We start from the raw sequence: 6,047 nt of genomic DNA on the forward strand, positions 1-6,047 counted from the left end.
CAAAAATTTAAAATACCTAGGAATAAATCTAATAAAAGATGTATGAGACCTTTAAGAAAAAATTTATAAAATTTTATTAAAATATATTTAAGAAGACAACTAGGGCGAGGTACAGTGGCTCACACTTGTAATCCCAGCACTTTGGAAAGCTTAGGTGGGAGGATTGCCTGAGGCCAGGAGTTCGAGACCAACCTGGGCAACATAGGGAGACCCTGTCTCTATTATAAATAGAAAAGATTTAAAAAAGAAGTAGAAGACAACTAAATAGGTATACCATGTTTTTAGATAAGGAGACTTAATGTCATGCAGTTGCCAATTCTTCTCAATCTATAGATTCAATGCAATTACAATCAAAACCTGGACAGAATTTTTAATGGAATTTGGCAATATAATTCTAACATGTACATGGAAAAGTAAGCACTAAGAACATCCAAGACATTTCTGAAACAAAGAACACAGTATAAAGATTTGCTGTAATAAATATCAGGATTTATTATAAGGCTTTAGTAATGAAGATAGTGAGTTATTAGGGCAGCAAAAGAAAAATACACCAATGGAACAGAAAGATTTCTATGTGTGTACAGAAACATAATTTGTTTCAGGGATGGTATTGTAGGTTAGTATGAAAGGGATAGATTATTCAATAAATAGTGCTGGAATAACTGGTTATCCATATAGAAAAAATAAAATTAGATACAACCTTACAGCATATTTAAATGGCAATTTCAGTAAGACTAAAGGCTTAAGTGGGAAAAAAGTTACAAAACCTTTAGAAGATAATATAGGAAAACAGCTCTTGACTTCAGACTAGAGAAAAATTTCTCAAGATGCAGGAAGTAAAAACCATAAAGAATAAGACTGGTAAATCTGACTACACTAAAAGGCACCTAAGGAGAATTAAAAGCTAAGCCTCAACCCAGAAGATTTAGCCAAACCTGCAACCATGAGTGGATTTGTGTTCGGAGCATGGAAAGAACACCTACATTTCAATAAGAAAGATATAAACAACCCAACAGAAAAATGACGAGACACATTGGACTATTCACAAAAAGACAAACACATATTGCTTATAGGTATAGGAAAAGATGCTGAAACTAATGAGTAATTAGGAAAATGCAAGTTTAAACTCTAACAGGATACCATTTTACACCTCTCAAGTTGGTATAAAGTATGGTATGATAATGGTGAGGATGTGATACAAGAGAATCCTGCTGATGGGAGGGAAAAGTTACGCAACCACTTTGGGAAAACACCCTGCCTGCACCTGGTAAAACTGAACAAGCACATAATTCACATCCCATTAATTCTACTCCCAGGCAAATTCTACACATATGCACTAGGAGACATGCTCAAGAGTGTTTATAGTAATATTGTCCACATTAGCCACAATCTAGAAACAACCCAAATGCCTGTTGACAGTGAAATATATAAGTTGTGGCATACTCATATGATGGAATACTATACAGTAGTGAAAATGAGTTATGGCCATGTGATGCATTGGGCCACAGAAGATACCATACAATATGATTCCATTTATGTAAGTTTCAAAACCAGGGCAAATTAAACAATTTTTTTTAAAAAATGCACACCTAGCTGGTAAAACTATAGGAAAAACCAAGAAAAGGAATAACCAAAATCTAGTTAGAGCGCTATGGGATTAGGGAGGAGCACATCAGTCACTGTTCATCAGATGCTGATAATGTTGTTTCCTTATCTGAGTGACAGACTCATAAGAGTTCCTGAACATATATGTTTTGAACACTCTTTGGTACAATGTGATATATTTTACAATGCAGACAAAATTAAAATGATAAAGAGTGTCAGCTCTCACTGCTGCAGGTAAGGTGTGATGGACAGTTTGGTCCCTGATCTGACCAGCCAAAGGGGGAGTCAAATTTGCCCAGGGTTCCAGCAGGTGTATCAGATGTAACAATGAATGTTATGGCTGGCCGGGCATGGTGGCTCAAGCCTATAATCCCAGCACTTTGGGAGGCCGAGACGGGCGGATCACGAGGTCGGGAGATCGAAACCATCCTGGCTAACATGGTGAAACCCCGTCTCTACTAAAAAATACAGAAAACTAGCCAGGCGAGGTGGCGGGCGCCTGTAGTCCCAGCTACTTGGGAGGCTGAGGCAGGAGAATGGCATGAACTCGGGAGGCGGAGCTTGCAGTGAGCTGAGATCCGGCCACTGCACTCCAGCCTGGGCCGCAGAGCGAGACTCCGTCTCAAAAAAAAAAAAAAGAATGTTATGGGAGAGAAGAAGAATAGAGGGGCCTCTTCTTTATGGGCTAAGAGTGGTCATCACTGTTAAGGAGAGTGCCCAGACGTTAGTGGGTTAAGCCACCAAAAAGTAAATAGCCCCAAATTCCTTTCAAACTGTATTCCTCAATGTCAAACACACTAACAGTTCAAGCAGCATTTGTGCCTGTCTTCAAAGGCCATGCAAGCTTGCATGACCTAGTTTATAATTAAAGTGTGTGGGGCTGACAGGGCAGTCTGGTGGGCACAGAGAGAAAGTCTTGTTATAAAAAGTGGTATTTACTTTGTGGTATAGGTGCTCAAACTTCATATGTCAGATTGTCTTGGGCAATGAGAGCAAGAAGTTCACCCTAGGTAGAGGCAATAAGAATGGTTTGTATGCAGAGAATTTTTAAAAAACAAGAATAAAGCCAGGTTTGGCCTGTTTTTTATTATCCCCATGAGCCTACAGCTCCAAATGGCATCAGTAATGAAGTACCTGTACTTTCTCCCGGGGTTGATTTTTTTTTTTTTTTTTGAGATGGAGTCTCGCTCTGTCACCCAGGCTGGAGTGCAGTGGCGCGATCTTAGCTCACTGCAAACTCCGCCTCCCAGATTCAAGTGATTCTCCTGCCTCAGCCTCCTGAGTAGCTGGGATTACACATACATGCCACCATGCCCAGCTAATTTTTGTATTTTTAGTACAGACGGGGTTTCACTATGTTGGTAAGGCTGATCTTGAACTCCTGACCTCGTGATCCACCTGCCTCAGCCTCCCAAAGTGCTGGGATTACAGGCATGAGCCACTGCACCAGCCGGGTTGATCTTTTGACCCTTAGTGATAAACTGATCCTGGAGACCTGCACCAACAGTCCCACCAACTGGAAACACCATGAGGTCAGGGTTTATTTCTGCATTTCCCTTAGACCGTAGCACAACTCCAGCCACATGGCAAATGCTCAGGCAATGCTTATTGTTTTAAGCATTATTAAGATTACTTAATATCTTATCATTATTAAGATACTTAGGTAAACCATAAAATCAGATATTATAGAGGACAAGAGCTGAGGCATGAAGGAGGGTGCACCAGGGAGAGCAACCAAAGACATGGGTGGGCCTGGGTCAGGCCTGACTCCACTGCTGGCTTGACTTGGACACCATGGTTTCTGCACCTGTGATCCCATGGGATTGACAGCAGAGGTAAATGGATCTGAACATTAGTGTATGGCTGGAGACAGAGGAAGTGTCCAACACTCATGACCTCTGAGGTCTAGACACCAATAGCAGGGTGAGGAGATAAAAGAAATGCATAGGATTTTAACTTGGGGGAGGAAAAGCCAGCAGTCTTCTAGAAAGCAAACTTGGGCTCTGGGTCTCATCTAGACTGGCATCTAAATTGCAGTTTTAGGCCAGGCGTGGTGGCTCATGCCTGTAATCCTAGCACTTTGGGAGGCTGAGGTGGGCAGATCACTTGAGGTCAGGAGTTCAAGACCAGCCTGGCCAACATAGTGAAACCCCGTTCTCTACTAAAAATATCAAAAACTTTAGCTGGGCGTGGTGACATGTGCCTGTAATCCCACCTACTTGGGAGGCTGAGGGACGAGAATCACTTGAACCCAGGAGACGGAGGCTGCAGTGAGCTGAGATCGCACCACTGCACTCCAGCCTGGGTGACAGAGTGAGACGTCTCAATAATTAATTAATTAATTAATTAATCAATTGCAGCTTTGCCACATACTGCTTGTATAATCCAAGGGAAACAGAAAATGATACGTCCTTTGCAGGGGTACAGTGAGGATTAAACGACACAAGTTAATTCACTTACTATTCATTCAGTAACTATTTATTGGATGTCTAATACATGTTTAGTATGGTCTCTGGTCATGCAACAAATGTTAATTCCCCTGTCCCTTTGAAGGACAGGACTAATGGCTGGACACTAACATTAAAAGAGTCAGTGGTATTCAATAGAAGGGTTTGGAAGAGTAGTGCTCTTGTCATGAAATAGCACTTCAGTCTGGAAATCCTCTAAGTGATTTCTACGCCCAAGGATGAAAGAAGAAAAAAAGTCAGAAATTATATGGTCCAACATTTACTGAGCCTCAAACATGTGTCATGGTTGGAGAGGACCACTTAAGACGTTGTGCTTGACCTTAGGAGCTCAGAACCTAGGGGAGGAGTCTAACATCCACACAGATCACGGCAGCAGCATATGTCAGTGTGGCCCAGTGGTCTAGGGTGGCAAGGAGGCAGTCACTGATGTCCAGGGCACCTGAGGATGTTTCCTGCAGGAGTAACCCAGGAGCTGACTGTCACAGGGCGACTGGCAGTGGCCTGGTGGGGAAAGGAGGGATGGCACACGCAGATGTGAAGCACAGGTGGAGATACGCTTGAGGAAGGCATGGCCTGTTTGGAGACTCCTGATGGTCCCCTGGGATATAGGTCACCACATTGGATATGGGACACCAAGGGTGGTTTCCTGCCAGCAACCTAGAGCAGAGGAGAGGGAGGGTGTTGTACCAGACCATGCAGACAGACCATGCCCTGGGCGTAAGGGCATGACAGAGGCTGGGGCAGTCACCAAAGGTTGACTCTGAAGGTACAGTCCACAGGTTGGGGCAGTGGCCGGGAGCCCTGACCTCAATCGGTGCTACATAAAAGGGCACCAGGCAGGTGGGATTGAGGTGACAGTTGACATAAGGGATAGGGGAGCAGTCATTGCTCTGGAGGACCTGTCCATGGGGCGTGATCACCGCCACCAGCCTAAGGGCCTATACAAGGCACCTGTGCCGGGGGAGAAATGGGGCCACGGCAGGGCCTCTTGGGGACGTTTAGAAGAGGGGACCAAGGCAGGACTCTGCCCTATAAGCTGGGTTAACAAAGGCAGCCAGGGAAGAATTGCACCCAGGTTTACCCCTGAGGACTGTGGATCTCAAAAGTGTATGGGCAAATCTTCCTTAGACTTGGGATCTCATCTCAAATGTGGCCTCCACTGAGCCTTCTCTGACCACACTGCACAGCAGTCCCCTCACCCCCATCCTTCACTCTCTAGCCATATCTTGTTTCCTTTTCAGCACTCATTATTGCCTGGAATGGTCCTATGTGCATGTTTGTTCATTGTCTGCCTCCCCCAAGAGAATGTTAGCCTCAGGAAAGTAAAGCCCCTGTTCTTGTCCCTGCTGTGTCCAGCTGGACACCAGGCCTGGCGTAGACACGCGGTGTGCTGAGAAACTCAGCAGCAGCAGGAAGACTCCAGCCACATGGGGCTTCAAGGCCAAGGTGGAGTCAAAAGAGACAATCTGGCTGGGCACTGTGGCTTACGCCTGTAATCCCAGCACTTTGGGAGGCCAAGGCAGGAGGATCACTTGAGCCTAGGAGTTGGAGACCAGCTTGGGTAACATGACAAAACCCTGTCTCTACACAAAATACAAAATTTAGCAGGGCACAGTGGTGCGTGCCTGTAGTACCAGCTACCTGGGAGGTGGGAGGATCACCTGAGCCCAGGAGGTCAAGGCTGCAGTGAGCTGTGATTGTGCCTCTGCACTCCAACCTTGTCTCAAGCAAACAAACAACAACAACCCCATCTCTACTAAAAATAAAAAAATTAGCCTGGTGTGGTGGCATGTGCCTGTAATCCCAGCTACTTGGGAGGCTGAAGTGGGAGAATTGCTTGAACCTGGGAGGCGGAGGTTGCAGTAAGCCGAGATCGCACCACTGCACTCCAACCTGGGCAACAGAGTGAGACTCTGTCTTAAAAACAAAAAACAAACAAACAAAAAAACAAAAAACAAAAACAAAACAAACAAA

This window comes from Colobus angolensis, unplaced genomic scaffold (genome assembly GCF_000951035.1).
Source record: "Colobus angolensis palliatus isolate OR3802 unplaced genomic scaffold, Cang.pa_1.0 Scaffold91, whole genome shotgun sequence".
In the NCBI taxonomy this organism is placed as follows: Eukaryota; Metazoa; Chordata; class Mammalia; order Primates; family Cercopithecidae; genus Colobus; species Colobus angolensis.